The sequence below is a fragment of the Rhea pennata genome, unplaced genomic scaffold, assembly GCF_028389875.1.
Source record: "Rhea pennata isolate bPtePen1 unplaced genomic scaffold, bPtePen1.pri scaffold_45, whole genome shotgun sequence".
NCBI classification, from domain to species: Eukaryota; Metazoa; Chordata; class Aves; order Rheiformes; family Rheidae; genus Rhea; species Rhea pennata.
Genome location: NW_026907684.1, coordinates 1,541,784 through 1,553,647, shown reverse-complemented (window position 1 = coordinate 1,553,647; position 11,864 = coordinate 1,541,784). Strand labels below are relative to the sequence as shown.

Here is an 11,864-nt window from a genome sequence, read left to right as displayed (position 1 = left end):
GTAGAGGCCAAGCACTAGAGCCTCAGCTGAAGCAGCGCCCATGTGGAGGATGGTCAGCTCTTGCTGAGGTCTCCCTGCAGAGGTGTCCGGGAGCACGCTAAAGTCACCAGATAGAAGGGGACAGACCTTACGTGTATTATTCTATGTTTTTGCCTCTTGTTCCTTCACTGTACAATTTCAGAAAAGTCTGGCTTCATCTTCTCTGTATCCCCTCCTATTAGATAGATGAAGAGAGCAACTAGATCTTTTGCCATCACTTCTCCAGAATGAAGAAGCAAAGTTTTCTTAGCCTCTCTTCCTCACGTTTGTCAGACCCCAACCATCTGGGGGGGGGGGCTTCTGCTGGACTTGCTCCCGTATGTCAAAGTCTCTCTTGTACTAGGCAGCCCAAAATCAGGCAGAGTTCCCCAGATGTGCTCTCACAAGTGGCAACCTATTGTCCACCAAGACATACAGGACCCTTTCTAACACTAGTTGGCGTTTCTACCGCAAATTACCACTCTTTGAGCCTAATGAGCCTGTGACCACAAGGTGGGAAAGGGGAGGGTTGGATACTGGCATAGAGAGAGAGGCTCAAGCTTCGTGAGATGTTAAGCAGGATAGATTTAATAAAGAATTTACACTCCAAGCTGCTCAGGGAGCTCTGGGAACCATGTGAAGGGATCGCTGACGGGAGGTTGCTGGGTGCACGGGTTTGATGACCAGCCAGGGTTCACTCTGTTGTATCCTCAGGGCTCCTTATATCTACTAGAACTATTTCCTTATCCCAGCTGTGCTAACCGCGGGGAGCTACTGGATGCAAAGCAGCTAGACATTGTTGACAAAATAGAATATGTCTGGTCTTGACAAATTTCCGTCAGTGTGTAGAAAGCACACTTTGGGGCTGCTATCACATACTCTGCCCATTCCCTGACTCCTCACCAGATCTTCCTCAAATGTTCTCCATGCAGATCCAAACAATTTCACTCAGGTTATCATCCAGTTATCCATTCCATATCTCACCAATCTGGCTGTAGGGATGCCATCAGAGACAAGGCAAAGACATTGCTGAAGTTTTGATAATCAATGTTCCCTTGTCCACAGAAATGGTGGTCTCATCATAGGTGGCAATCAAGTCTATCAGGCACAGTTTGCCTTTATCAGATCCATGCTGACTGTCTCCACTTTTCTTCTGTCCTTTGCATGACTCCTGTCTTAGACATGCCTCCCAGAAGAACATGCTCCGTAATCTTCCCAGGGACTGAAGTTATCCTGACTGGCCTGTGGTTACCAGGGTTCTCTTTCTCAAAAATGGATGTGATGTTTTCCCTTTTTAAGTCATTGGGAACCTCCGACAGTTGCCACGACCTTCCAGAGATGGCAGCCTTGCAATGACATTGGCCATCTCCCTCAACACCCTCCAATGCTTCCCGTCTGGTCCTATGGACTTGTGCACATACAATTGGCTTGAGTGCACCCTAACTATATTCTCCTCCACTGTGGATATTGCTTCACTTCCACAAATTCTGTTACTCGTCTCAGGGACTAGAGACAGCCGTGAAAATAGAGCAGTGAAAATAGAGGCAAAAAGGGCATTTGAACACCTCAGTCTTTTCCTCGTCCCTTGTCACTAGGTCCTCCTCCCCATTGCTGAACAGGCCCAAACTTCCCTGTTCAAACATGCTGGGCTCCTGCTACACCTGCGTGACTATCTGCATCTCAGATGTACCTTCCTTGTGCTCTGAGAACATTGTTCTTGAAGGTGAACCAGCTGTCCTGGGCCCATTTTCCCTTCAAAGCGGTCTACAAGAAGACAGCAGTCTCCCAGCCAAGCATATCCCCGAACAAGCAGAAATCTCTTGCAGTCCAGGATTATGATTCTACTGCTTCTCTTATTCACTTCTCTCAAGATTTGGGAATCTACCATGGTCACTGCATGAAAAAAAACATAATTTACCTTCACATTCCCAACAAGCTCTTCCTTGTTTGTGAGAAGGATCTAGCAGAGCATATTCTCTAGTCAGCTCATCAGTCAGCCACATCAAGAAATTATCTTCAACAAGCTCCAAAAATCTCCTGCATTGCTTGTGTCCAGCCCTCTTGCTCTTCCAGCATAAATCAGGGTGATTAAAGTCCCCCGTGAGTATGTCAGGGCCTACAGCTATGAGTCTTCTTGCAACTCTGCAAAGAAGCCTTCATCCACTTCCTCTGCTTGATCAAGTGATCTGTTGAACATAAGTACCACAAGATCAACTATGTTAGTTTGTCCTTTTCTGTAGGCTCTTGATTGACTCATCATCTATTCCAAGGCAATGCTCTCTGCACTCAAGATACTCCTCTGCACAGAGTGCAGTCCTTCTTGTCTTCCAAGTCTGTGTTTTCTGAAGAGCTAGCATGCTTCCATTGCAGCATTGAGTCATACAAGGTCTGCTATCACTCATCTGTAATCCCAATGAGATCATAACTCTGCAGCTGTGCACAGACTGCTCTTTCTTCCTGTTTCTCTCGCTATTTGCATTTGTGAACAGGCTTCTGCAATGAGCTCCAAGTTTTCGCAGGGAAAATGCAAGAGCTTCCTCCATTATGTTGCCTCCCAAGCACTCCCACACTGCCCCTTCTGCTTTCACTTCTCTTCACGTTATGCTAACCTCCTCCAGATACGTACAGATTTGGGGCTTGACTTGGAGAAGCACAATTAAAATTTCTAGCAAGCCTGTCCCTGCTCACATCCACTGGAAAATTCACACACTTCCATAGTGTTTAAATGTTAGCTAAATACTCTGCATATGCTTCAGCTGTGTAGATTTACTTGTTTAACTGGGGTTAATAGTGTCTTCTACCGTTCCTGAACCTTACTTTAGAATTAAAGCATTAAGGATTGTAAAAAAGATAGCAAGACACAAAGAAGTTAGCCAGACACAAAGAACTATCACATTTGAGCATTCAGGGCAGAAAATAAGGCGGGTGAGAGGGGACACTAGGCACGCAAAACAACGAAATCAGTCTAGCAGAATTTAAATAATTGAATCATAACTGGGTGTTTGAGAGACAATTTCCTTCATCATCTAAAATGGAGAAATCTATTAATTCTTTTTTTCAGGCTAGCACAGAGACGAAGGACACCACAGCGATGGGGAACTTGCAAGTTGTGAAGGCTTTGCTTCTGCTTCTGATCAATCAGCCTTTCATAAGAACGAAGGAGATGATGTACAAGTAAAGGAATGTCATTACGATGCTCACCAACGCAGAGTTCCCAGAGGCAAGGTTAAGGATACTTTAAACTAAGGTGGGTGCTGCCGCAGGACAGACTCAGCAGGGGTTTGATGTCACAGAAGGAGTGGTGCTGCAGAAATACAGCCATGAGGTCATGAGTGAGTGTATCAGGGCATGAACAATGCCAAAGAAGCAAATAGCCCCTTCCAGTAGTAAGTAGATCAATGAGCTCTTAACAGGCATAAAATGCAAAGGGCTGCAAATGGCCAGGTATTGATTATGGGCCATGGCAGCTAACCATATGGCCTCTGTGCTACCCAGGAAGTAGAAGAACCTTGGAGATGGACCAAGCAGCCAATGTAGGAGGTGCCTTGCTGTCTGGAAATTAAACTAGACCATATCTTGGGTACAGTGGCTGGTATGCTCTGATGCAATCCTCAGTATACTTCAGAGATTTGAGACTGAAACGACATGAGAAGAAATATGACTAACTCATATTCAGACATCTACACTGTAGTCACAGATCCCACTGCTCCAGGAACTATTGGGCAAGGTTCCCATTCCCTTGGGAATGGCATTAGTTGGCATTAGTTTCTCTGTGCAGTGGGAAAGGAGATTGCTTTTTAATTCAAGTCCTTTGAAAGCACATTTTCCTGCCAATGAGTTTCTTCGTGGCAGATTTTATCTCATTGTTCTTGAGGGTATGAATGGGAGAGGGAGGGTCAGAGCAAATGTTATGACTATGTATGTGTAGGAGTAAGTGTGGAGCTGGAAGGAAGCAGTGGTGCTACTGAGGAGGTTCAGACTGATCTAGTTCCTGTTTCAAGGTAGTCTCAATGAGGCTTTGATATTGTAAAAGTCATGCATGTGGCTGCAGCCAAAAGGTCATTACTGTGAGCTTCCGGACATACAGGAAGCCAGTGGCCCAAGGGGCTAGCTGCCAGCCATGGAAAGCCATATGGGCTGCTTACTAAGATACAGAGCAAAAAAGTACAAATGGACATATACTGGTTGAAGTACTTCCTAGGAAGTGAAAGAGGTCAAGTTGAACCAGGCAGACAGTATGAAAGAATTTCTGATACTTTGGGAGGAAGCCACAAAGCATCTCAGACACAGTAACTGTAGAGCAGAATATATCCTGGTAGGAAAAGCTGCAGAGGAAAAAGTACCCAGGCATGCGAAGCTGGGGTTTGTATATCCTGACAACCATGACGACTGCATTGCCCGGCAGACTGGAAAGGTATAGTGGCAGGAAGACTGTGAAGAAGACATGTAGCTGTCAGTGAAGACTAGTCAAGATGTGAAAGATGAACTTGTTCACCTCTGGTTTTCTGTCATCCTGGAAGAGTAGAAAGAAATTTCAGGCTTGAATTTTACTTATTCCTGTTGCAATCAATTTTCACTGAAATGGATCTTATCCTCCCTTTTAGAATAAGGCAGATTATGCCCTTATCTACTATGATTTGTTCCTAACTAACAGTAAAGGGAGCTTACACATTTTGGTCAAATAAATTGTATTCAATGAGTCACATGGTTTTTCACTTCTTTTTGAAGATATTTCTGAGATGGAGGAAAAGGAAAAGAGAGAAACAAGAAAACTTCTGATTTGTTTTAAATGTTTTCAATACAGGAACAATACACAATAAAGCTAGGGATGTAACTATTGTTACCTTGACACAGTAAAAATATACTTCTCATCAAACAACAAACACTCCAGTCAAAATGTGCATGAGAGTCATACACTAAACTAAGACAAGGTGTTTTATTCCCAAAACAGTCAAAATATGTCCACAGGCAAGCATTATTCATAACTAATAAAGAACAGTAGATACTGTTCAGGAACAGGAGAAACACTCTGAAAGTGTTGTCCCACAGGATCATAGAACCATAAAATCAGGTAGGTTGGGAAAGGACTTGTAGAGCCCATGTAGTCAAACCCCTAAACAGCCTCTGATTCAAAGCAGGATCAATTCCATAGTTCAGACTGGTCAGAGCCTTGTTTTGTAGTTTTCAATATTTCCAGAGAAGATTTCAAAACCTCTTCAAGCAACCTGTTCCAGATCTCTTAAATTAATCTTAAATTAATTTTTATTAAATTAAAAACATCTTTAACTAGGTTTATTGCATCCTAGAAGAAATGTCTAAGAACACAGCAAACAGGGCAAGCCCCTTACTCTGTGTATGTGATCCTATGCAAAGTCCAGAGTTCTGTCTCCCTCTCTTCAGCTGGGTGGCTGGAATACAAAGGTACTCCAAAATGCTGCTTAGGAGGAGGAAATACCGCACTGAGACAAAGCATCACTTTGTTTCATGGAACATTTTGTTTATGTAATTGACTCCAAGATATGATTCCTGGTCCCTAGAGAATTTGTTACACCGTGGCTCACATTCACATTGTTCATGGCTGGCCACTTAAAACAAACTGGATACATGGACACTGCACCATTATTTGAGGGACCATTATACCTTGTACCTGCTTCCCTGCAGAATTCACCAGTGTTCTGCATAATACACATAAAACACTTTTTTTCTGCATCACTAGCAACCCTCCACATTTCTGATTTCATCTTGTAATGTTAAGTGACAACATTGTACAGAAAAATGTATAGGATAAAGCCACATGAAAATAAAAAGTCTCCAGGATATGGAGATCTGCAGGAGGATTCAGTGTGTGAAACCTAGAACAAACCTAATTAGCAGCTCCTGCTAATCTAAGCACAGGTTTCATCTGGCTTTCCTCCAGAAAGATCCCAATAGCAAAACGGTCGTAATGAAGTAAGGACAACAGGGGAATAAGAGCATGAAGTGAAAAAACAAGCTTCAGAATTGCACAAAATTTACTTTCTGAATTGCAGAACCAGTGCCTATAGGACATGTTTCTTTTCTATAGCTTCATATGTTAAATTGCATTTGTTTGAAATACATATCTTAGAGGTGGCTATACTAACTGTGAAACCTGAATTTTCCCTAACATTCTGCCCAAAGCTGTTTTCACAACTTTTTCTCCTCAGGCTGTACTGTAGATAATTGGATTTAACATGGGGGTTGAAATGCTGCACTGGAAGGATAATACGATAATATGATCTAGAATGAGGGATGAGGCTGAGCTGGGTTTTGTGTACTGGAACAGAGCAGTTGTGTACAGCAAAGCCACTATGATGAGATGGGAACTGCAAGTGGAGAAAGCTTTGTGCCTCCCCTTTGCAGACTGTATCTTCAAGACAGACGAGATGATATAGATGTAGGAGATGAGTGTGAGCAGGAAGGAGCTTGACCCAAAGATCACAGCAGAAGATGGAAGAACCAGTTTGTTGAGGAAGGTCCCACTGCAAGCAGCAGTTGAGGGAGGGGGAAGCTCACAGCCAAAATGCTTGATTTCCGTGTACTTGCAGAACTGCATGTTTAACGTAGGCACTGTGTTTATAATGGAGTGTAAGATCCCCATTGCCCATGTGCCCCCCTACCAGCTGGCTACAGAAGACTTTGCTCATAGCCTGTTGTCAGTGCAGCGGCTTGCAGATAGCAACACATCAGTCGTATGCCATTGCTGAGAGCATGAAAATTTCACTACTGGCTGAGAGAAGGATGAAGGACATCTGGGTAATACAGCCACAGAAATCAATGATTTTCTGCTTCACTAGAAAATTCACCAGCATCTTAGGAACAATGGTGGTGGCATAACAGATGTCAATGATGGCTAAGTGAAAGAGAAAGAAGTGCATAGGGGAGTGAAGGTGGGAATCAGTACTTATCACAACCACGATCACCATATTTCCAAACAGAGTAACGAAGTAAATAACTAAAAACCCAAGGAACAGGAACCTTTGAAGGTGCGGATCACTTGTAAGTCCCAAGAGAACAAACTCACTTGCAGTTCTTTGGTTTTCCATTCACACTAGGTGACTTGTAAGCTATACAAATTGTTTTGATGGTGAACATTAACAGCTGATGAATAGAAAACTAACGTTAGATTAAATTGATTCCACACATGTCGGCGCTCAGTGATAGGTTTCCCGGATTGTTCAGATCATTCACCCCCAGTCGAGTGCCGTTTTTATGCATTTTAGATCTACACATTCGGGCAATGTGCCCAGGCTTTCCACATCAGAGGCATACTATGTTAGAATCCCTATTTCCTTCCAGGCGTAAATCTCTGGCATTATTATTTCGAAATATTTCGACACCTATCACGAAAGTGACCTCGCTGCCCACACAAAAAGCAAACCCCCAGACGCTGCCTAGGATTTTTCTGTGCTTGCAAAAGCGGCTTTAGGGCAGCAGCGAAAGCAGAAGCCTGAGCTTTTGCATGAACAGCTGCCTTATGTTGTTCTACTAATAGATCAGCACAGCTACATGCTTCTATCATTTCAAGAAGTCCTGCCATGCGAGGTAATGTAGCAAGTATTCATTTATATACCATATTAGCATTCTGAACAGCTAAATTCTTCCCCACTGCCGCCTTTGCTTCTGGTGATAAATTAAGAGATTTTTCTATTGCTAGTCGCAACCTATCCAAAAATTCTGTAAAGGGTTCTGAAGAGCCCTGAATTATTTTTACGTAAGAAGGGACCGCAGCTCCCATTTGCGGTACAGCCTTCAGTGCAGCAAGTGCCAACTGCTGAGATTGCTGCAAAATGCAACGGTGTAGTCGCGTCTGCACTTGAGGGGTAGCGTGTTGCCCTTGCCCGAGCAACATATCAACCGTAGCTGTACGCAACGGATCGCCATCAGCTAAGTCTATATTACTCATTGCAGCAACCTCAACACGTCGCTTCCAATCATCTTTAAATATCAGCTTTTGCGTAGGACTTAAAATCAATGCAGTTATACTTTCCACATCATAAGGTATCAAAACATTTTGTGCAAACAAAACATCAATCAGATTTTGAACATAAGGATTTTGCATGCCATGCTCCATCACTGCTTTTTTGTACCTCTCTTAACAATCGCCAATCAAACAGAACCCATTCAAGCGTTCTATGCCCCTGAGGGTCATGCCCGGCCTGAACAGGGTATGCGGTCAACTCAGTAGTCATAGCTTTAAGGGGTCCTAAAAATTCCCCTTCAACAATAGCATCCTGTATAACCCCCTGCCAACGTTGCCCAGGATCAATAACAGCAAATGTCCGCGCTTTATCATCCCCTTTTTCCGTTAACACTGCCTGTTTATAGTTGAGGAATAAGTCCTTCAATGTCTGTTTTTGCTGCTGCAACGCATCCTTAAAATCTTGCAAGCCTTGTGCTAAATATTGGAGTTCCTTCTGTTGACTCTTACTTTCCAGCTGCAATTGCCTCAACATCTCAGCATCTTCATCGGCTAACTGGGGAGGCGAAGGGACATCTTCCGGCTTTACAGAAGGCATACCAACATCCTTTTGTTCAATAGCATCATCCCCTTCAAACAAGGGAGCAGACGGGAGGGTTCCACCGAAAAAATCTTTAGCCGACGCATCGATAGGAAAGGCTGATGGCATCGGAGGGGCTGGAAGTACGGCTCCTGCAGCTTCCTCACCCACTGTTCCTTTCATGGCTGCTTCAGCAGCATGCATAACACGGGTCTCAGTTCTAGTATCACGCAGCAAATTAAAAACTACCCGCCAAGTTTGGCTCAACGATGCCGCTTCCTTATTACCTACTTTCACTGATTCCCACAGTTCTTGTTCTAAAATCTTCCACTTCTCCTCGTTAAAAGCATCTTCAGGAGTAATGAAAACTTGCCGTCTCTGCCCCCATGCAAGGAGGTCAGCAACATCCTTTTCTTTTATAGTAACATCGTGCTTAGCTGCTAAAGTCATTATAATAGCGAGCACAGCTTGCGCTTCTACCGATATGGCAGATCCCATATCGTAATAGCAAACCGCTCACTATATTCACTTACATTCAGTTGCACAACGTCGCTTCTTCTCAGCGCCAGGGACTCTCCAGATCCCTCGAGCGGTGCCTTCTTCGCCTTTCCGTTAAGTCACTCGGGGTCACCAAATGTCGCGAAGAAAATGAGACATCACCACAAATTCAATGTGAATGCTAGAGAATGTCCGACTTTATTGTGCAAACGGTCATACTTATAAGCTGCAATCAAGCTGCAATGTCTGTGTAAAATCATGTGAGAGCATATAACAGCATAGTTGGCAAGTACCCAGGGAGAGTACAACGAGAGCTCATTAAAAAGTTCACTAAAACAAATCAGAAGCCGCTTATCCTTCCAGAACTCCTCCATGTCCTGTCTCACATCTGGTTTTGGTTTTGCAAGAAGGTCATCAGAAATTCTCATCCTTGTACATTTCCATCACATCTGTCTTTATACCACAATTCTTCTGTTTCACTTCAGACAAGCAAATCCCACACACACATATCTTTAAATTTTAGCAAAAGTTCCTGAAAGTTTTTTTTTAACTTCAATTTTAAGTTGAAGGGCTTTTTTATCTTCAATTTCAAGGGCTTTAATTTGGTATTTTGTACAAAAGATAAGCGAAATCAGTCTATTAAATTGAAAGAAAATATCCAGAGCATCTTCAACAAACAAAAGCCTCACAAAAATTAAAATAATCCATGTTTTTCATTAACCTATATTTCACTAGTATCAGTAGCATTTGTGTGCTGTTGAGATGCTCTAGGCCACAAGCAAGGCTGTGCATCTTCATTCAACCTCAACAGACCTGAATGGAAAAAGTTTGGTTAAGGTACAGGGCCAAAGCTGGCTTACACCAGCTTTTTTCTGTACACATTCACAGGCATGATTCTATGCCGCCCAAAAATCCTTAGTAACTCATGATGTGTGCAAAACATGCATCCGGTGAATTATTTGGCTTGGAAATTACGTACTCACCAACGAAAAATGTTCCTTCTTTTCTTAAGGTGTCATTATCTATCTGAAATTCTTGTATGCTGTCCCCAGAAATATGTACTAAAATATACTGAATGAGTGAGTGAGTAGAAAATACATAATGAAGTAGTAACAAACTAATGTGCATACACATATATTCACAAACCCATAGAGAAGAGCAAAATAACAGTGGACTGACCTACCTCTAACATAAAAATCAGGAACAAGTTAAAACTGATAGATAGATAGATAGATAGATATGCAGACAGATAACAAGGGATTCGTGGTATTCAAGTTAAAACCATACAGATCTTTCTTCTTGATTATCTCTTCTATTAATAGAATTATTAGACAGAAAGCTATCAGACAATTTTCCCAAAGGTACAGCACTAAAAATTCTTAAGGTTCTCTCTCCCTTCGCTAACCTGCATCTCCATTCTTCTTCATATTCCCTTTCAGTTTCTTCATCTTTAAGTCAAATATCATATGTAAAAAACATGCAGTAGGGTTTACCCGGGAGGGAAAAAAACAGTGCTGCTCTTTGTTGCTGATGATCAACTGGAGAAAAGTCAATTAGATAGTTCCTCCCCTGCTGCTCATCTCTTTTCATATTCCTAACTCTAAACTATTATTTTTAATTTTGGAGCCTAAATATTCTTTGACTACCGCTGGGATGTGTGTCTTGTGTATGAAAGAGTGAATGTTTTGGGCCAGGAAATAGTGAGCATTTTCCAGGAGACAGAATAACAGTTTATTTTTTAGTTTCTTACATACTCCCTCCCCTCTCCTTTCGTCCTCTCCTCTTCTCTTCCTTCCCCTCTCCTATACTGTCCTGTCCTTCCTGTCTGATCTGGTTTTCCCAGAACCCTTGCTGCCCTCTGCAGCCTGTTCCATATCCGGGCTATACCACTAGGACTTCATAAAGTCTGTTCAGGCCTAGTAGGTTGGGGAGGGCAGGTCCACGACTGAATGGGCCTATGACTTTTCCATCACTCTGTGGTGAGAGGTACATCTGGGTTTCTTATGTAGGGCAAACCAAGATCCAGGGGCAAGAGGGGGAGATGTGGTATTGGGGGAGTGTTCTTCCATTAACTGCCATGAGGGCCTCCGCACAAATCTTAATTTCTGCTGGCATTCCTGGCCCTCAAGATGCCCCCTGATATTTGGGGATTTGTGTTGCCCTGTGTTGACAGGGAACAGTTCTATTCTAATTTTATCCATCTCATTCTTAGCTAACTGAAAAAAGTGCCTTCTGCAAATGATAATTTGTCTGCATTTCTCTGCAAATAGGTAGCCTGAGAAACTGCTGAAGCTTTAGACTTAAAATTAAGGTGAAATTGATCCCAGCTTGCATGTGGAATGGTTAACATACCTTGTAATCCAATGTTATTCTATGCCTGCCTTTAAAATAGAACAATAACGTTTATGTGAAGTCAGGCAGTATCCCAAGTAGTTTCTTTGGAGTTATTACTTTTTGTTTTTATGGTAAGTTGTTTTTGTTTTGTAATTGTGGTTTCCCCCTCCTATTAGTAAGCTAGATAGAAGTTTTTCTTTTTACTCCTGTTGTGAAGATTATGACGAATTTCCCTCAGAAAAAAATTATAAAGTAAATTAAAAATACCTTTGGTTTCTACAGGACATCTAGACCTTTCCTCCTATGAGAGAGAAACACTAGTGATAAACAAAGAGTGTTACAAATGAATTTACTTGAGAGTCTCTTTTCGTTCTACCACTAACAATGAGAGATATAACTTCAGAGAGACTGGTGGATGTAGGATAATTAATGTAATAATTCTGTTCCTTGTTTCTTACTGAACACAAAGGCTACTTTTGAAATAGGATTTGCTTT

General features: G+C 42.4%; 1 pseudogene; it reads right to left on the bottom strand.

The window, feature by feature from the left end:
- Nucleotides 1-6,199: 6,199 nt before the first annotated feature.
- Nucleotides 6,200-9,035, bottom strand: LOC134154816 (olfactory receptor 5V1-like; annotated as a pseudogene).
- Nucleotides 9,036-11,864: the final 2,829 nt, after the last annotated feature.